This window comes from Suricata suricatta, chromosome 12 (genome assembly GCF_006229205.1).
Source record: "Suricata suricatta isolate VVHF042 chromosome 12, meerkat_22Aug2017_6uvM2_HiC, whole genome shotgun sequence".
Taxonomy (NCBI): domain Eukaryota; kingdom Metazoa; phylum Chordata; class Mammalia; order Carnivora; family Herpestidae; genus Suricata; species Suricata suricatta.
Genome location: NC_043711.1, coordinates 20,111,882 through 20,133,048, shown reverse-complemented (window position 1 = coordinate 20,133,048; position 21,167 = coordinate 20,111,882).

Sequence of the window (21,167 nt, the reverse complement as noted above, 5' to 3'; positions counted from 1 at the left end):
CCCCCCCACCTGGGGGCTCAAAAACAGGGCCTGGAGGGAAGCACGGAGCAAGAAAGAGGGAAGAGACCTGGAGAAGGGTGGTGGCAGTGGCCTGGGAGTGTGAGGCCCTTGGTGGGCAATATATGTGCATGTTGCAGATGGGGAATGGAGGCTCCAGAGGGTTTCTGTTTCCTTTGCCTCTGGCTGGATTGAGTGAGCCCTAGTCAGGGACTAAGTGCTGACTCCGTTTCCTCATCTCTGCCTCCCATCTAGCTGTATCCCTCCCGCTATGACCAACACTGGGCTGGTCCCAGGTAGGCAGGCAGGTGCGTAGGCTGGTAGGATGGGGAAGGGCAACTCGGCCCCTTTCTAAAGACTCCCAGTTGGGCTGTCTGCTTTTTTGGTCTCTGCCCGTGAGTTACATTCAGCCAGAATACAGTCACACCTTCAGGCATATGATGAATGGCCAAGGGCAGGTTCTTCAAGCAAAGGGATCTAGGTTCTAATCCCAGATATATGGCTACCAGCTCCTTACCCCTGTTGCTCAGCTTTCCCATCTTTCGAATGGGGGAAGACTTGTGCAGCCAGCAGGCCTGTGGAGGGGGGAAAGGGAGTCTTGCAGCCTTGGCAGAGGGGCAGGTGCTGCTTTTGCCCTTGGGCTCCCTCGGAGCCCTGGTCCATCTGTGCCAGGGGCAGGCAAGGGGGTGGGGGCTGAGCAGGCAGAGACTGGGCCTTTGTTCCCTCTTGCTGCCCTTGGCCAGGACTGGGGAAGCCCGCGGGTGCCGGGCTGGGGGCTGGGCCCTCAACAGGCCAAGTAAGTGCCTGGCAGTGCCAGTGTGCCCCGGCACAGGATGGGGGGTAGGGGCAGCATTGCCTCCTGAGCAGCGCCTCAAATGGAGGACCCCGGAGCTTTACATCCTGTGCAACCCCAGGCCAGGTGACCTCTCTGACCGTCAGTGTCCCTATCTGAGAAAATCAATACCTCAGCACCATGCCTGGCTGTGGTTCCCTTCTGCTTCCCTCTGGTGGGGACAGAGGGCCAGGTCATGACTAGGTGACTGGGACTTGGAGTCCTCACTCTGACTTCTGGCTAGGCCATGCTTACTCTGGACAGCTGTCTTCCCCGTGGCTCCCAGGTTCCCATCTCATGGTCCCCCTGATCTGTCTCATGGTCTACTCTGGGCTCCTGTTAGTCTACCCTGTTTCTGCTTGCTGTACCCTCATGGGCCCTGTCTGTCCCAGGCCATCATTGCCCCTTGATGCCAATGTCCCCTGAGCTCCTACACACTGGCTTTCTGAGGTTGATTTGCTTAGTCTCTGTGCCCTCAGTCCCATCTCTACTCCTGACCCCCTCTTTACCTCCCTTTGGATTCCTGTCTCTGTCTCCATCTGGGCCCAAGCCCAGGATCTCCCCCATCCACTTCTTGGCCACTTCCTAGCCTAATGGGAGGGAGATCTGAGCCACTCATTCACTGGCACATTCATCCAGCAGCCATTTCCTGTGCGGGCTGGGCTGTCTCAGGAGTGGGAACGTGCCCGAGGGAAGTTTGGTGATGTCAGGCTGGGTGGCAGAATAATGGGGCCCTCAGCTTGTCCTCCGATAAATGAATCAGGTGCAACAGCAGGAGTGACTAAGGCCAGACACGAGAAAGAACTTGCAGAGCTATGAAGCAGAGTCGCTCCAGGGCGTCTGACAGATGAGCATTCCCCTAGGGTGGTCCTGCTCTGAGCCTGGGGGAGGGACAGGCAGCCCTCAGGAGGGGGCCACCCGCGAAGGGCCTCTCCCAGTGTGCAAACGTAGTCACCCCTCAGAACAGGGCAGGATGGAGGCGAGCAGGGAACCCATGCCAGAACGTGACCCCTCCCCTCCTTATACTGCCTAGCACATTCAGTCCTGCCCCCTGACACCAAGTCTGCATGGGGGCTGCCCTCCATGTACATGAGTCTGGATGTGGCTGGGAACACCAGCACCTACACCAAAACCCTTAACCGAAGCCGGAAAGCCCGATGCGGGGAGCCAGGTGGGAGCATGCTAACACGCTGAACTCTGGGCACCCCAGGAACCTGGGTCGCATGGGTGGGGTGTCTGAGTCCTGATCTCTGACATAGTTCCCCTGCTGGTTCTGGACCCCACCTGAGCACAGCCCTCTCACTTCCTCCCCAAAATCTCCTGGGATTAGTACAACTGGTCTCCTGTTACCCAGCAGACCTGAGAGCCTCAGGAGGATTCAGAATCATCCCACTGCCCTCAACCCCACGTATATAGGAAAAGGGAGGCTTAGATGGGGTCATAGAGTGAGTCACAGTAGAAGCTAGCCTTCCCCACATTGTTGCCCTGGGTCTTTTCACTCAGGTCCTGCCTCCCCAGTGGGGCTGGGAGCCTTCTCTCTCCGGCCCTGTGAAGGACCAAACACATATGCATGTGCACATGCGCGCACACACATACACACACATGGCCCCCTCGTTTCTCAGACAGGACAAGCCCAAGCAAGTCCCATAGTGATGCAGGAGCCGCCTGCCTCTGACTCCTCTCATTAGGGTGTGGCAGGGGTGAGGTCATCCCTTCCCAGGCATGGCCATTAAAGACCATCATTAGCAACCCTCCAGAGGTAAAATGAGACCTCAGCCCCATTGTCTCTGGTTGGGCCAGATTAACCCCCACAGATGACATGGGACACCAGCAGTGCCTGTTGGAACATACTTTACTCAGGCAGCCAACCCCCTTCCATCACACACGTCCAGGGTCATTGTGTATCCTGTGGTGTCTATGCACCTGTAGGCTCCCCATCTGCCCCCTCCATATCCACACCTCCTCAAGGCCCCAGGGCCCTCCCACCCCTGCTACAGGCAAAGGAGAGGCTGCAGCCCCTTCCCCAGACCTTGATGGGCCAGGGAGGAACTGGGTGTGGTCTGAAGGACAGGGGAACCCCTAAAGAGCTCTAAGTCTAGTGCTCGCAGGGTCTGGTGGTCACTAGAAAGATTCCCTGGCTGCTATGTGGAGAACAGCCTGAGGGGCAAGCATGCGAGAGAAGAGATAGTGAGGAGGCTGAGCCGGTCACTCAGGTTGGGGGGGGCGTTCAGGGGACTGGACCACTGTGGATGACATACCCACAGGACTAGCAGTGTTCAATCCTCAAGGGAGGCAAGACCCGTGGTGTGGACAGAGCATCTGACTCTGCGTCCGTGGCCTCAATGGCAGACACCACACCATGTAGAAGGATGGGTCTTAGCCAGTACTTGTGTGGGTCCATGATGGAACCCTGGCCACTGGGGCCTGCTTTCCCACTCACCTGCCCACACACATTGAATAGCCAGAGAGTGGCAGGGCTCACGAAGGTCCTCCCTCATAATAAAGACTTTCTCTGCACAGCATAGCCCTGGTGGCCCTTCTCAGAAACTTGGTTTTCTCTTCTGTACAGCGGAAATAAGAATTGTGGGTCTGAGGGTACCTGGCTCAGTCGGTGGAGCATGCAACTTTTGATCTCAGGGTTAGGGTTAGGGTTAGCCCCATGTGGGGCATAGAGATTATTTAAAAATAAAATCTTTTAAAAAAATCGTGGGTCTAAGAGAAGAAAGCAGGATGTAGGGTCTTCTTCCCAGTGAGGCCTTGGGAATGTGAGTCATGATAATGCCAATGTAACTGTGACCACCCCCAGAGGCCCACCTCCCAAGGCCAGCTATCACAGATGGCTGTGTGACCTTGGACAGGTCTCCTCCCCATCTGTCTTCAGGTTCCCTATTTGTACAGGTGAGAAATGAGACAACGATTCTGAGGGACCCAGCCCTCAGACTCGAGACTTGTGGGTTATAGCCCAGATCTTCTCTTCTGTCCCAAGGCCTGGACAACCTGGCATCCACAGTAGCCTAGGAGCCAGGAATCAGCCTGAAAGAAGAAGGGTGGAGTTCAGGGCTGGGGGACCTTGGGCAGAGGGTCTGGCTGGGGAGGGGTGGGGCAGGCTGGTTCCCTCTTTGATACAGGAGGCTCTTTTGCTGCAGCCTCTTGAGAACACTTTCTCCTTCCATCGACCTGCCCCGGGAACTCCCCCACAGGGTCCCCTGGTCCTGAGGGCCTGAGAAATTCAGAGTGCTGCCATGCAAGAGGGTTCCAGGTGAGCCGTGGCCCCTGGTCTGCCCCTCCCGCTCCAGCCCTGCCTGGGGATGGTCTGTCAGGGGTTCTAGGTGTCTTCCTGGGGTTTTCGGAAAAGGCCTTCAGCTCAGTCTATTGCTGTGTTCAGCCTGTTTTACTACAGTGCTTGTCCAAAGACCCTCCTCACCAGCCCCTCGCACTCCCACGTCCTGCCCACCCACAGCACCTCAACTATGTAACCCTGCCTCTGGTCCCCTGTTCACGCCTACCTGAGACCTCGCTGGCTGGAGCTGCTTCTTTTCTCTCCTCCGCAGAGCATGGCGTGGGGGCTTGGGACGGTACCCCACGTTGGGGCACGGCAGGAACAAAGGCCTGGCTCACACTCTCCCTGACATCCCTGGAGCCAAGGCCCTGCAGCCCTCTCTCCTGCCCCTGGGAAAGAGAGAGACTGGACTCCACCGCCCCTCCCTGGCCGCTGGCACTCAGGTTGTCTGTTCTCCATTGTCCCATCAGAACCTCTGGCCCTGCATTTCAGGTTCTTTCTCTGGGCCTCATGCCCAGAAGTGGCATTTCCGGGGCAAACACCTGTGCTCCATTTCTCCAGTTTGTTTCCGAGAGGAAAGCAGGATCATTTATCTTTTACATTTGGGCTATTACTGTAGCTGCTTTGGAGAAGCCGTGTGTTGGTGGCGCCAGGCACCCAGCAGCGGCCCAGCCCAGCACAGGAGCTGGGCCTCTCCTCAGCAGGTCCAGCTGCTCCTCAGGTTGCCCTGCCGGCGAGTTCTGCCGAGTAGCTGGTCCTCTGGCAGCTTTCAGTGCAGTAAGAGTAATAATAACAACACTCGTATGTGGCCCTTGCTCTGGGCCAGGGTGCCCTGCCAGCTTTACATAATAAACTCAACTGATGCTCCCAGCAGCTCTTCGAGGGAGGTGCTGGATTATCCCTGACGAACAGAGGAGGGAGTCAAAATGGAACCAAGCCTGGAAGGTGCTGCTCTGGGATCGGGAGTCCCTCCTCTCAGCTAACCCAGACAAGCCGGGGTTGGGACAGCTTTGGTCCTTTGACCCCTCCCAATCCTGATACCACCCAGGCTCCTGTCTGTGTGGACAGCATCTCAGAGGATAGAGTCTATAGTCCCCTTTCTGAATGGAATGAGGTGCAGGTGTGGGTTTCTCAGGGCCGGGCAGGGAAGGCAGAGGGGGAGAGGTGGCCATTGCTCAGGGAGCATGGGAAGGAGTGTTGAGTCAGGGCTGTCCTGGAGTGTGAGGGCTGGGGTGGGGGTGGGGTGCAGAGACTCAGGGACACCAATTCTAACCAGTAAGCCTATCTGGGAGGCTTCCCAGAGAAGGGGACATTCTGTGGTGAAGAACCTCCTTCTGTTCCTGCTTCTGGGCCTTTGCATATGCATTTTCCTCTTCCTGGAATGCTCTGCATATCTACACCCCCCTTCAATTGGCTACCTCTCTCTACTCTTCTCCTGAGCTTGCCTCAAATGCCTCCTCCTCCAGAAAGCCTTCCCAGCCTCTTCCCCTAGCTAGGGTCCTCGTGCCTCCCCTAGCTCCCATGGCCTTCTGTGCAACCCCATCCCCTGGAGGCCTTGCTAGCCAGGATGCTGGCTCCAGCTGCACATCACCAGCCTTTCTGGCCACTGTCTGGGGTGCTTCTAGAAATCTTCCCAGCTCTGGATGTCAGGCCTGTGTGACTTGTGCCCGTCGAATTGTACCTGGAGTACATTCCTCACCATGTAGCCTCACATGCCCAGGTGTTGACGATCCTGCACCTGTTCAGGCCTATGGCAGTGCCCAGGAGGTGGGCCTGAGCACCTCTGCACCACTGGCTGGATCTCCGTCCTCTGCAGCCCCCGTTCTCACTGCCTCTGTGCCCACCGCGATTGCCTGCTTTCCCCTTTGGTTCCAGCCAGCCCGAGTAGGGTCTGGCAGCTCCTGTTTATAAATATCTGCTACCGCCACAGCTAAGTGGAGGGGTCTGGAGGCCACGCTAATTGATTAATTAAACCCTCTCGGTTAATTAGCTCCATCCCTCCAGGGAAAAACGTCTAGAGCTGGAGCCAGAGCCTCGCCTGGGCTAAGGGAGGGTTTAATTAGCCTGGGTCAGGCTGAACCTGATGCCAGCTGCTGGGGGCAGTGGCGAGTCAGAGAGGAGAATGGTTCTAGACTTTGGAGTTGGCTGGGCCACCGGGGGTGAGGAGAAGGTGGCTCCAACTTGGACCTGGACCAATGCCTCCAGACCACCCCTGTCCAGCTTCCTGGCTCTTCACCTGAACCCCAAAGGCTGGATGCAGCTGGACCTCGAGGAGAAGGGGACGTGGAGGAGTGGCGCAAAGAAGGGGGTCCCTCAAGAGGGCAGGACCCGTGGGAACAAGGAATGAAGGCTGGATCTGGGGACATAAAACAGTCTTTACTGTGGTCAGTGCCCCTACACAGGAGCTGAGGACACTCCAGACTCTGGACAAGGCTTCTAACCCCTGACTGCTACAGCACAGTGAGGGCCTTGATTGCCAGCACCAGAGCTTGAACTTTCTCTGGTTGTGGGAGGCCATGACAGGTTGGAAGCCAAGGAGGGACCGAATCAGTTTTGGGTTTTGGAAAGATCTCAGGGTCAGCTGCTCAGGGGAGAATGGACTAGAGGGGCAGGAGAAGGGTACTGGCAAGGAGGAGGCTCCAAAGTCCAGGGGAACAGAGGTCCATCAGTGTGGGGGCTAGGGAGGCAGCTATCTGGTGTCAGCCAACCGGCTAGTGTGCTAGTGCTGTGTGGCCTGGGGCCACCCAATTCTCTTCTCTGGACCTCTTTCCCCTCATCTAGAAGGTTGGAGGGAGCGTCCCTGAGGTCACAGCATGGGATGTGAATGTCGCTGGCAAGTTTCCTTGCCCCAGGACAAAGCAGTTTCTTTACCCCCAAGCTCGCAGGCGTCCTTCCTCACACGGTTCACATGGGTGTTAAGAGCAGAGCCTAGCCTCCCACACTGGGGGCAAACCCCATTCATGATCTGCCATATCATTCCGCAGGGGAGCTCAGTGGAGGGAGGGAACAGGACCCTATGGTCAGCGGACACCTGTGCGGAGTCTGGCCCTGCGGGGTGGTGGCCACGGGGAGGAGTCTGGGAGCCCAGGATACTCCGACTGCCGCAGGCAGCAGGCAGGGCTGCAGCCTTGGCACGAAGCCTGCTCCGGGTCGGTCCTCCAGCTCCCTGAGTGGCTGCCCAAGTGGGAACAATGACCCTTTCACGTCACGCCTCCTCCAGTCACAGCAACTTTGGCGCCGCAGGACAAAGGGGCCATTTCATCATTGTTGGGCTGGATCAACAGCCCGCCAGCCTGAGCCCTGCTGGCCCCACCCAGGCCAGGCCCCGGCAGGGAGGCCGACTACCCAGCCTGGCCAGAGCCCGACACCCTCGCCCCATCTTGCCCAGTCACATCTGTCCCAGAAAGCCTCCTTGCCTTCCTTACCTTTCCCTTCTGGCTCAGTCAGAGCTGGGGCAGAGCCAGCCACAATGAGGGCACCAGGCAGCACCCCTGGTTCTTTCCCTCACGGAGACTTGGTCGCCCTACCTGTGAGCAGGGCGCTGGGTGTCTGCGACCCTGAGGGGTAAGACTTCCCACCTGTGCTCCTGCCCCAGCCAGTGCCAGCCCCAGTGAGAGTAGAGTCAGGGAGGGGCCCTGGCCCAAGGGGTGGGGAGAGTCAAGAAGGTCTCTCCTGTTCAGTCTTCACCAGGCCCCTGGCTGGCCTCTGCTCCCAGTGACCTTCCATGTGTGAGCTGGTTCAAGGCCACCTTTGCTTGTCCTTGGGCTAGTCCCAGTCCCCCATGAGCACCTGGCTGTACAGGGCTCTCTCAATACACCCAACCTCACCCTCTGCCTCTCTTTGTTAGGGGCTGGCAGTTGGAGCCCTGAGCCCCCATGCTTCCTTTTTTGCTCTATTTGGCCAGGGTTTACTGGGCTTCTCCAGTGGGAGGGAGTGGGACCTTGGAGAAGGGGTCCCAGACCAGGGACCAAGACAGAAACTGCCTCTCCTACCCAGTGCGATCAGAGCTGGGTCACAGAAAAGCCCAAGAATCCAGACATCTGGGGTCCAGGCACACTCCGAAGCAGGGACTGTGGGTTGGGGAGCGGCGCTGTGGCAGGTGCCCACAGCCCAAGCCTGCAAGCAGCCATGGTGTTGCTAAATCACCACCCTGTGGAGGGCAGGGAGGCTCTTTCGTCTGGACCCAGCCAAGGGTGGGGATGCAGACAGCTTGGCCATGACAGAGAGCGGGGGTGTCACCACTGCGCACACCCACACGACATAAACTGTTCAAGCAGACGGTTCTTTTTTTTTTTTTTTTTTAAATTTTTGATACAGGAGAGACAGAGCATGAGAGGGGGAGGGTCAGAGAGAGAAGGAGACAGAATCCGAAGCAGGCTCCAGGCTCTGAGCTAGCTGTCAGCACAGAGCCCGACGCGGGGCTCGAACCCACGAACGTGAGATCTGACCTGAGCCGAGGTCGGAGGCTTAACCGACTGAGCCACCCAGGTGCCCCTCAAGCAGACAGTTCTTGAGAGGGCCCTGCATTCTGAGCCTGGACCGCCCCTCTGCCCTGGTGGACTCTTTCCCAGGACCCTGAGAGTGGGCCAAGCTGGGAGGGGGGCTCCTGATGTTGGGGCAGAGGGAAGCCAGGAGCATATGGGTTCCACAATTTTCCCACTTCACAGATGAAAACCCCAAGGCTCAGAGGGTTGAAGTGACCAGTCTAAGCCACACAGCAGGTGAGCAACAGAGCAGAGACTCAGCAGCTGGGGAAGAGGGAGCTGGAGTCAGGGGCTGGGCCCTGGTCTTGTGTGACCTGCCTGGGTGCTGGGCAGTAGGCTGGCTGTTGAGGGCAGACATGATGTGTATGGCTGTAGGCGATATGCAGGGCCAGGGCCACTCCCTGGCTCCGGCAGCTGCCGTCCTCCCAACCCGGCCCTGCCAGGCCCCGAGGCACTGCACACACGTTGCCCATTTGCCCTGCCTCACTTCCTCTGACTAAGGCTAAAGAATCACCCCCTTCAGGGAACTGGAGCCTGGCACCCGTCGGCAGGAAATGCCCTGCCCAGCCCTCCCTGGAGCCTGCCTGCCCTGGCACCCCTTCTTCTAGGCTCCCAGGAGCATGTGGTGGGGGTGGGGCTGCTGCCTTGGTTACGGGGTGCTGGGTTCAGCCTGGGTCATGTCAGGCAGTCTGGGAGTAGAGGTGGGTGCAGCTGGCCAAGGGCCCCTTCTGTCCCAGCTACCCTCCTCAGAATCCCTGGTGCCTCAGGCCTCCCCCAGCCTACTCAAGGCCAGGGCCTGGGAGGGGGTTAAGAGCTGAGCCCCTGCTGTAATTCCAGCTGCAAAACACCAAGACCTGGACTCTGAGCGCAGTTTGGCTCCTTCAGTTCCAACGAAGCCCCTGAACTGTGCACCTTAAGGGAACAGAGAGGTTGAGGCTGCCTCAAGATACCTGGGGAGAGAGGTGGGGACCTGGCCCACTGATGCTGAGGGCTGTCCCCAGCACAGGATCCCAGAATAATCTACTGCAGCTGCCATCGAGATGAGGATGAGGTTTTGGGTAATTTTCAGATCCAGGCAGGGGCACAGTTCCAACACAGCCCCCAGTCTCCAGTCTCTGTCCCAGTCTTGGGTCCCAATAGGGGTCAGCACCTGCCGTGCTGGGCCTGTACTAAGCAGATGAGGCTAGTGAGGTCTGAGGGAGAGGCACAGCTGGACTGAGTGGTCCTCAGCAGGGCCAGGAGGCTATGGCTCTGGATCCTGGCTCTGTCTCTGCCTCTGAAGGTCCTTGGGCCTTCAGGAAGGGGCAAGGTGAGGTTATGGGCCTTGATGTCCATACAGGTGAGTCCTTTACCACCATGGCAGGGGCCACAGGTATAAATGAGTCTCCAGAGGGGATGAGGTGGCCTCTCCCCCTCGTAACTGCCTCACAGCCCACCAAAGTCATGGGGCCTGAGATACATTCTAGAGGCCATGTGGCAACCTAAACATACACATGACCTTTAACCCAGCAGTTCTGTTCCTGGGAATCTGCCCTAAGAAATTCACCACTTGAAGGAAAATAGAGGCAGTTAGCCTTTAACTTGCTCTGTTGCCTTAAGAGAGTTACTCTTTGGACCTCAGTTTCCCCAACTGCATGAGGAAGAGCTACAAACATACAGCCATCAAACCTCATCTAGTCCATGGTCCACCTTTGGCTAATTGATCACAGACTCCTTCAGGGACCTAACTGCTGTGTCTTCTAATGGGTTCCAGATGCCCTATACCAATGAAGGAGGACCCCCCCCCTTATTCCCAGTATTGTCCTTCCAGTGCCCTCTAATTGGGGTACCCTGTGGGTCTAGAGGCCTTTGGGGGACTCAGCAGTCCAGGCCCTCTCTGGGGCTAGAGGTGGGCTTGGCAAGGCAGTTCTGCAAGCTGTGGGAAGAAAACTGTCCTTCCAGAAGCAGCCCCCCCCCGTCCCAGTGGGGGGTGTCAGAGCACCATGTCTAGAAGCAGGACCTGGGTCTATGACCCTTGAAGCCACCCACCATTGGTTCACATCAATTTCAAAGGCTGGTGTCCAGAGGCCCCCCAGTGGACTGTTCCTCCCACAGGAAGTGGTGCTCTAGTCCTGCCCACATACTACCACTGCTTGGGCCTGCGTCCCACGTCCACTGCTCTTCCCTGTCCTCCCTCTCTTCTCTCTGGGACTCAAGCCTTCTCTCTCCCCAGTTACGGGACTTTCAGAGCCCCCCTCCTCTAGGGAGCCTGCTCAGACTTCACCCCGAGTCCTATATCTTATTGCTCCCCACCCCCATGGAAGTCACTGGGGGCCTGTACCCTGCCTGTAGGTCTTGATTAGGGCTGTGGTGAGGGGGACTCTGGTCTCCAAAGAGCTGTTTTGCCACACCCTGCTTATCTGTAAGAGTTTCTGGGGAGGTATGAGGCTGATGTCCTTCTTCAGGAGGGACTGGTGGGCACTTTGACAGCACACCCCACAGGGACCCATTTAATGGCCACAGGGACACGTGCCCTCATGCTCCCCCTCTTTGGCCACTCCCCAGCCTCGACATGGCATTAGCCCACCTGAGAAGGTTAGGGCAAGACAGGCCCTCAGGAGGTCATCTGTCCCTCCCTTGTCTCCAGGTCCTGCTGCCTACAAACTCTGTTTTCCCCACAAGAGGTGAGTGGAGCTTCTGGCCAAGGTGCTCTGTTGTGGGTCCATGTGACAGAAATACCAGCTGCTGGACAAGGAGTACAACCCAGTGATTAGGTGATTGATCCACCAGCACCATGGGCTACACCAGATAGTTCAAGCCATGGCACCTGCTCCCAGACCTCACAGGCCAACTGAGTCAGGGAAGAGGAAACTACATGGATTCACCTTCCCATGTGCCAGGCTCCGCTCCAGGCACACATCACCCCACTGCATCGTCATGGAGAGGGATTATCTTCCCCATCTTTTGGGCAACAGAAGGGAGGCTTACCAGAAGGCACTGAGCCACGGAACCGAGCCATGATCCACAGGCAGTGGGGAGGGAGCCCTGGGAGGTATGGGAACAGGGGTAAAGGACAGGCGGGGCTGATGTGCCACAGCAGACGCTGGGTGTCCGCTCCGGCCTCTCTCAGCCATGCGGCATAGGTCCTGGCTTCAGCCCCACAGCCTCTGCTGCAGCCTCCGGATGTGCCTGGAATGCCAAAGTGGGGCTGCAGCGTCCCCTTGCCCAGCACCTCCCCGGCTCCAGGCCAGGTCCAGCGCGCCTCCTGGCACAACACATGCTGCCGCAGCATCGCCCAGACCTCAGGGATCCCTGTGTGGAGAAAAGGGGAGTGAATGCAGCTGCAGCCTCCCACCCCTGCCTCCCCTGGGAGAGGGGCGCTAGGGGCTGAGGGGGCTCCTGCAGAGCCCGGCATACCCGGCTGGGTTCAGAGCCCACGCTGGGGGGCTACACAGAGCCATGCGAAGTGCTTTGTGTCCTGTGGCTTCAGATGCTTTGAGATAAGGCACCGGAAACCCTGTGCAAAATAGTCTGTCTCTGCTGAGGACCACAGGTGAGGTGTCCTCCATGGTAGGTGAGCAGGTCATGGGAATGCAGTTGTGGCTGCAGGTGCAGGACAGCCTGGATTTGAGCCCCAGCTCTGCCATCGATAGCTGTGTGACCTCAGGCATGTTGCTAACCCGGCAAAGCCCCAGATTCCCCATTAGGAAAATGGGAAATGTCAGACTGATACCTCTGAGTTTTCCACGGGTAGTGTAGGGCCTGGCATGATCATGAGAACACTCTCATTTAGTGTAGCTTTGCTTCATGCAGGCCCTGCACCAAGCATAATGTACACTTGATCTCACTTCAATGTCACAAAGATCCCATGAGATGGGCGTCATTCTCCCTGTCTTACAGATGAAGAAACTGAGGTTCACCCTGTTCTCTGAGAGCGGTGGGAGTCAGGATGTGAGGGGTGAGGTCTGGAGGGGGCAGCCTGTTGCAGCCACAGGCTGAGGGCAGGAATGGGTGGGGGCAGGGGCATGTGGCCTGTCCAGGCTACAGGAACAGTGAGAAGGCAGACCAAGCAAAGGCTGGTGCTGACCTAGTTGGTTGAGAGTCCAGAGCGGGGCTGGTACCAGGGAACCTCTCACACTGCTGGGGAGGAAGATAGTGCAGGCAGGAGCTGAGGTCCTAGGTCTAGTCTTAGCAGACATCCCCCCTGAGTCCCCAGCCCCCACTGTTAGAAGACCCTCATCCTGGCCAGGGACAGACACGCATGATCACAGCTCAGGAGGAGGCAAGGAGACCCCGGGAGGCCACGGATGGGGCCTTGTCCCGACCCGGGATGCCCCTGGGCCACCATTGCAGTCTCTCCTTCATCCCTAACTTGAGGATGAAGGACCAGCAGCTCACGGCCTGCACGGCCTGCACGTAGGAGCTGGCCACATCCCCAGAGAGGTCATGGAGCAAGAAGGGACAACCAGTCACACCTCTCAACAAAGGGAGAAACAGCCAACGCCAGGGACCTCCTCCTGGGCCACCGCTGAGAATAAGCACCAGCTCCAGCCAGAGACCCCAAACCAAGGGCCCACCTGGCCTTCTCTTCCCAACGCCCTTCTGGGCAAGTGTTCTGAGTTAGGCTCAGGGAAGGGCACGGCAGCCGCCTGCCTCTACCCCTCTGCTCTTCTCACTGTGTGGTATCCTCTTTGGTCCCTTGGCCAGTCACAGTCTGGAGCCCCACTAGGCTTGGTGTCAGGCACCTTAGAGACCCCTGTACACCTGGTAGGGGAATTTGGGGCATGGGAAAGGTGCTCTCTGAAAGAGCTTCGAGGAGGAGGGCTTGGAAGGAGGTGACAAGCTTCCATTGCAGAAAGGGATCAGGAGGGCAACACGTCTGGGCCCAAAGAGAAAGAGAGAGAGCCAGCAGCTCCCCTGGGATGGTCCCTGTGTGGGCAGGCACGCTGAGGCACAAGGAGGTAATGGCCTTGGGCTCAGTCTGTGCCCTCCAGCAAGCATGTCAAAAGGTGTCCTAGCAGCCCCTGCTGCCAGCCTGGGTGTAGTATCTGTAACACACACACACATAAATGGGTTCCTTCTGTGCTGACTGCAGCTACCTCCCCCTGGCTATGGGCTTGGACTGCTTTCTGCACCGGCTTCCACGGCCACCTCACTGAGGTCTCGTCCTGTGCGTGAGCCTGACCCGAGGCCATTTCAGGTTACCCGGTGATTCCTCTCACACCCCACCCCAACCCCAGTCAGGATTCTGCTATCACAGATGCCCTTGCACAGTGTGTACTCATGTGCGGTGGGACACGTCCTGGAAAAGCACCATGGCCCCTCTGAGTGTGTGCACATGTGCCTTTAGGATTATTGACACTCTGTAACTCTGGGCCAGGACTCAGTCCCTCCAGGCCTTGACTCTTCGTCTGCGAAACAGGGATGAGCAATTGTACAAACCTCAGAGGGTCCTGAGATTGCAATGAAATGGGAGAGTGGCAGGGGAGCCTGTCTCAGGCGTGTGTGGGGCACACCCAGAGCCCAGCAGTGCTCCTCTCCAGGGAGTTGGGGCTTTTTATTGTCAGTATTATTGTCCTCTGCCTGCACTGTCCCCCAAGGGGCTGGAGCAGCTCAGTATGGGGTGGGCCACCCCTGCCCCTCTCCCCACACACAACCACCAGGGCTACTTCCAAAGGCGGCAGTGTTCCTGGAGCAGGCTTCCCAAGGCTGCTCTCTGCTGGTTCGGAGGGCCACCTGGTGCTTGTCTCCTGAGGACCCGGGACCTGTATCTTCTCTTGGGTTGTTGTGAGATGACCCAATCCGTGTCAGAGGGTTAAAAAAAAAAACCTTTTGTACCTGAAGTTCCAAGGCCCCCAGCCAGATTCAAGGAAAGGGCCCTCTGGGCATAGGGACTCCTGCGTGGCTGGGTGATGAAGCTGGCACTGCTATGCCTGTTTGTCATCCTCCCTCCCCACAGCCCCTGTGGCCTCCTCTTTGTACAACTGTCATGTTCACAGGCTACCTCCCCAGACCCCAGGCATGGCCCAGGCATGGCCCAGGCAGGGAGACATCGAGAGCAGTGTGTACAGCCCCTGGTAGGAGCCTGACCATCCCTAAGCGCTCACAAATGGGGGAAAGGTCACTATTTATGCTCCTGTGGCAGCTCATTTTTTACTTAATTTCAGAAAAATTTACTGAGCCCTCCTGAGTGCCAAGTTAGGGACTTGGGGTGAGCAGAGCAGCCTGAGGAAACTCTAACGATGTGGGAGTGTCATATTTTAACTGGGCAGAGGGATCCCAGAGTTGCTCTCTACCCAGGGGGGTGGCATTTGGGCTGCTGAAGTGAGCGCCGCTCACTGGGCTTGTTCTGGCCTCTGTCAGACACCCAAGGCCCCTCTGGGCAGACAGCGCGGGTCAGTGGCCAGCTCAGGGGCAGCTCTGAAGCCCCAGGTTTAAAGCCTAGTTAAGCCCCCTCCCAGTGGTACGGCCTTGGCCTGGTGACCTCACTCTCTGGCCATTGCTCCCATCTGGGAAAGGCAAACAAGGCAATGCCTTTTCTTCCCTCAGGGGGTTGGGGACAGGGCAGAGGCCATGGACCAAGACACCCAGGACATAGTAAATGCTCACTGACAAAGTGCCCTGTGGATTTCCCCTCCCACCCTGTGCAGGAGGGCTGAGGGCAGAGTTGAGACAAGAGCAGCCCAAAGCCTCTGCCCGGGCCTCAGTTTCCCTATCTGTAAAGTAGGTGAGGCAGAACCATAGGGGCCCTGTCCTGGTACAGAATATGAAAAGGAAATGTACTCCATGCCTGCCTGAAGCAGGAGCTCCTTATTCCTGGAGGACAGCAGATTTTTCCATGAGGTCAGACAGGTGGATGTCCGAGGTCAGCAGGCTTAGGGCAGGTATCTGAGCAGGGTCTGGGGTGGGGCTGGGTGGCCTAAGGTTGGGGACAGGAGCCCTTCGGTGCCCTCTGAGTGACTGCAGGTTATCTCCTCCAGACAGCTCCTTCCGCCAATCCTGCCCTCTGGCCACTGCTTATCTCCCTGATAAATGGCCCCACTGTCCTGACAGAGGAAGAGCTGTCTGTGTCGCTCAGAGCCCTCCCTGCTTGGGCAGGGCACAGCTGGGCGAGGACTGGAGCCTCCGCACGTCAGCACAGGCACTGAAGATTCCAGGCCACTGACCCGAGAGTCTGGCCAAGCAGGGATGGGGTTCAGGCCTCACTTTCAGTCATCTTCCTGGTTTAGGCCCTTGGGGCCTCTGGTCTGAAGCAGAAGACAAGGTCCTGTCTTGGGGAGTCTGAGGGGAAAGCAAAGACTTGTTCTTCCAGAGCCGCCTCTGTCCTCTGTGTGTCCTTACCTGGACGCACACATGTACAGCAGGACTCACTGAACCATGACCTGGCAGCAAGGGGGAAACTGCTTTGAGCTGTGACCTGTACATGACCCTTATGTGACCCTCAGCCCAAGCTGATTTGGGGCCAGATCCCACTTACAGGCCATGGAATGGCATCCTGTGCAAGGGGAAGGCGGTAAGCCGGCCTCCGTGGGGTCCCTTGGCCCATCCCAGCCCTAACGGGTGCTTGAACACTGGCCCTGGAGAGTAAGGGCAACTGGCCCAGGCCCCCAGCAGGGACTGCAGTCTCCAGGGTCCCAGGCTGGCCTGGGTCTCTCAGGGGCCCGCAGGACAGGGTCAGTCTGTGCCTCTTTGTAGGTGGCAGCTATGCTCAGTCATGGCACATCCCATGGGAGGAAATACGTTCCCTTCCCTTTGGTCAGAAGGGCGAAAGTGAGGTCCACTGATCCTGCTTTTTCTCCTGGCTTCAGGCTGATGCAAAGGCAGGTCTGTCTGTTCCCGGCCAAACCCTCGGTGCTCAGCCAATCCCTGGCACGTAGTTGGTGCTGAAGAAATATCTGCTGATGAATGAATCTTGGCTCCACATGAATGTTTGATACCTTAGGTTCTTGCATCCAAATATAATGTTTCATTCAAAAAACATTCTGTACTTATTTGGTGCTGAGGTAGCTTCCAACACATGGCCGGCGTCACTGCTGTTGTTGACATGAAGACTGCTGGAGCTGACCACTGCCAGGGAAGCTGGCATGGACCAGAGGTTGGTAACATTTTAGGAGCCAGCATTAACCATCTTTGCCACGTCCAGCACATGCGTTTTCAATCTTGCTAGCCCCATGTACCTGAACTTCAGTTTCTATTCATAGAAACATGGTGGTTTTTACACTCATTTACTCATCACTCAACATACATTGATTAAGCATGTGATGCAGGCTCATTTGGGGGTGAGACAATGCCATACAGCCGTGACCAAGAGAAACCGGCCCCTGTTGCTCTCCGTGGTGGCCGCAGATGTCAATGGAATAAGCACACAATTAAAGATCTAATCGCAGGGCGCCTGGGTGGTTCAGTTGGTTAAGCGTCTGACTTCAGCTCAGGTCCTGATCTCAAGTTTCGTGAGTTTGAGCCCCATGTCGGGCTTTGTGCTGACACCTCAGAGTCTGGAGCATGCTTCGGATTCTGTGTGTGTCTCTCCGACCCTTCCCACCCCTCAAAATAAATAAACATTAAAAAAAAAAAGATCTAATAGCAGGTTCCATGAGTGCTCCAAGGGCAGTATAGGGGTTGCGGGGGGCAAGGGGAGGGCCAGCAGGGGGCCGGCATGGTCTGGATGTTTTCCAGGCAGATAGAACAACCTGGGCAAAGGCCAGAGGGCCAGGGAGACGATTAACACCTGAAAGTGCTCAGTGCTTTGAGTCGGGTTGAGATGAGTTCTGGGAGAGGCTGGAGGGTGGAGGGAGCACAGAGCACATGAGGCCTCATGGGCCCAGCAACTGGGAGCCATGGCAGCTCAAGCACAGGGAGCAGAAGACCAGAGGTGACTTAGAGGTCCCTCTCTAGCTGCAGGGTAGAAGCTGGATTATATAGGATTTTGCTCCCCAAAACTCTGGAGCTGATTTTGCTAGTATGACCACCAATGTAGGCTTTTTATTGTGTTCTCTTGTCTCCCCCATGTCTGTCCAGCCCATGGGCTCCCAAGGGCAGGGGTCAAGCTTGTGACAAATTTGTTTCAGAGGGCCCAGCAGCCATCACATGACCAGACAGAGAAGACTGCCATGTGAGGGCGTGTGCTGATCCGGTGCCCTGCCCGTCTGTTCCCCCATGCCCGTGGAACCGTCTGCCAGGGCCTTTCTCTACCCACCGGCCCACATCCTCAGCCAGGCCAGGCTGGGTCATGCAGGATGTACTGGATGCCAGAGCAGGCAACCAGGAAGCAGATCACGCACCTCTCTTCACGTTCCCGAGCTGGCCGGCAGCGAGGGAACCATGGGGCCAGAAGCCCGCCCAGCATCAGGCACAGAATTGCAGGTACCACCCCCTCAGAACAGCCCAGCCCCATTGCCATGCAGCCTGGAGAAGTCCAGGGCCCCTAGAGTCCACCCTGGCCCCAGCCTCGTCTCAGGCAGAGGTGAAGACAAGAGGTGGAGGGCTGGGGGCGGCGCCTGGTGCCTCAGTGGGTTGAGTGTCCCACTAGGGCTCAGATCCCGATCTCACGGTTTGTTGAGTTCGAAGCCCGCTTTGGGTTCTCTGCTGTCAGCTTTGGATCCTCTGTCCCCCACTCGTTCTCTCTCTCTCTCAAAAATAACTGAACATTAAAACAAAGAGAGGAGGAGGACCAGGCAGAGGTTAGGATTCAGAGAACCTCAGGTGGGTGCTGGAAGTGGCTCAGGAGGAACTGCCAATAGCTGCGGCTGGGCAAATTCATCACAGCCGGGAAGAGTGAGCTCTCCGTCCCAGGAGGTGTGGAAGCAAGACCAGAAGCTGCAGGAATCCCCACCAGGCAGCCTCTGTGCCGACTGAGCCCTCAGCGCCACCTTACACCCTCCTGCTCCTGGGGTGCACCAGAGCCAAGGTGGTGAGGCGGGTATGTGGCCTGGTGTGGCGTCCCTTCCTCCCCACCTCACTCGCCTGTTCTGTGACACAAAAGTGGGCGAGCGCAGGGAGGTGGTCCTTTCACTCTCTGCACTTGGCTCTGCACAACAATTGCATTTATTCTCAGCATCTACAATAATTTTCTTCTAAAACAAAAACACGAAAAATCCCAAACCAATTAGCTAAAACATAGAAAGTCACCTTAAATTCAGAACACAAAGAAATACAATCATGCTTCCATATTTCCCTTGCAGCAAACTGGATTATTTCTCCAAAGGCCTGAGCTGGAAGGGGTCCGAGGGAGGCCAATGTGGGAGGTCCCAGGGACCCCACCCCCACCCTTTGCTTCCTACCAGGAGCGTTCAGGGTGAGATGGTCTGCTTCGGCCTCTGCACACCATCCTCCACTCTCCTGCTCCCAGACCTCCGCCCCTCCTCTCCGGGTGAAATCCAATCCCCCGGACATGGCTGGCAAGGTCCTGGAGTTTGAACAAACCAGTGCCCCCACCCACTTCTTGATGCCCGCACACTCTCTCCACTCCTGGTCTTTGCACTTGATGTTCTTTGCTCGTGGAACTGCTCCTCCTCTTTTCCTCTGGCTCAGGACACACTCGTCCTCTGGGACTCTGCTTACATACCCGCTTCCTCTAGGAAGCTCTCCCTGACCTCATCTGGGGTTCCCACAGCCACTACTCACCACCCTGCAACAAGCCCACTCACTGTCCCATAGCTGCCTGGTCACATGTCTGTCATCTCCATTGCCACCGAGTGTCTCAGGGTCCAGCACAGTGTCTGGCACAGAGAATGTGTCTAGAAAGTGTTTGTTGAATGAATAAGTAATCCCAAAAATGTCCTCAGAACTCTGAGCTGGCCTTGACTAGATGTCCTGGTTCCAAACTTATTGTCAAATTCCAGGAGAGCACAGGCTTGTCCTGAGCCTGGAGGCTGGTCTGGGGCCTAGAACCTTGGGTGGGAAGAGTTGTGTGCCCAGAACCGTTTCCTAACGCGGTCCTGTTATTTGTGGATGGGTCAACTGAGAGTCGTCCGTGAGCAGGAAGTGGGAAGGAGAGCTGGCCGCTGTTCTCCCACCGGATCCTCAATTTGGAGGCTGTGCAACCTGTCATTTGGAAGGCTAATTTGGTCTGGGGTTAGGAGGAAGCTAGCTGTGCACTGGATGATGCCATACCCCCCTGGGGGAGGAAGTGTCCTCTCACTGGAGACCTGGGGCCTCTGCTCTCAGGCACAGACCATGTTGCTCTAGAGAACCCGCCCCCAGGCCTGGGCCAAGACCCCCTAGAGAAGTGGGTAGCCTGTCCTCAGCCAGGGGAGAGAGAGGGAGGAAGAAAGCTGGCCCTCCTTGGCCACTGACCATTCAGATGGGGTTTACCTGGGGTCAGGGTGTCCAGATATCAAAAAGAGCTAGCAGAGGCTCTTCAAGGACCAGGGCCACATGGCAAACAGTGCCCTAGGGGCACCCTGTGGGTTATGCCCCTCCAGCTGCCCAGGAGAAAAGTGGGGGATGGGCACTGTAATGACTGGGCTCAGAAGGGGCCCTCCCCACCACCCACTTCCCCACCTGCTGTTCCCTGAGCCCAGTCACAGAGTCACTCAAGGTCCCTCTGGGCATGATGGACCATCGTGCTGTTTCCACCCTGTGAATCCCTTTTACCTCTTCCGCTGTGAAGCCCTCTGTGACCACCAGAGTGGATCAAGAGCCACTTCCGGGCTCCCACAGCCCTGTGCCTCCCTCTGTGGAATTCTGCCCTGCAGGTGCCTGCTTGCCTCCCAAATTGGGAGATGGGCCCTGTGAGAGCAGGGCCTGGTCACGGTCACCTCAGGGGCCCAGGGCCCTGCCCAGGATCTGGCTTGGTATAACTGGTGTGACAGCACAGACAGAGAGACTTCTCCACTCATAGCGGTGTAGCCTTGAGCCTCAGTTTTCTTGTCTGTAGGTTGAGCACAAGCAGTATTTCAGGATTTGATGAACAAATGAATGAATGAATGGGAAATTGACCTCGGGCTGCTCAAACCCTCTTCAGGGTCTCCCTCCTCACTGGAGCTGCAGGATCTCTGCCCAGGTCCATGTCAGCAAGCACTGGCAGTGACCTTGGGGTTGAGTGGGCCAGAAGCCCAGGGGATGGGCAGGCAGGAGCTGCAAGAAAGGCAGGAAGCTGGGACCTTACGTAAGGCAACGGGTTACAAGTCTTGAGAGAAAGCAGGAAGACATTGGGGTGACAGGTAAGGTTTCAGCCTCTGAATGCGCCTTGTGCCCGAGGACCCCAGCCTGCCCACACCCTGTCCCCAGCTCACCCACACCCCGGCAGCTTCGCCCAAAACTTCTGCTCAGCGCTAACAGTCTGTCACCGGGGCTGGTGATTCACACGCGCCGCTCTTCTTTCCTCTTACAACTAATTATAGCTCCTGCGTATTTTTCCCCCTGGAAAATGTCTTCTTAAAAAAGTATATCCCCAAGCCAGCAGTAATTAATTTGGTGAGCACCACAGCATGCAATTCAGACTGACTCTGAGGATAGGAAGGTCCCAGGTGTGTGGGGATGCCTTCCGTCCCCCAGAGGAAGGGATGGGTGTAGGACTCAGCGGTGGACATGAGGACACTTCCAGCCTCACAGGTTCAGCCCATCTCCCTCCCACCCCCCATCATGGCTCTGG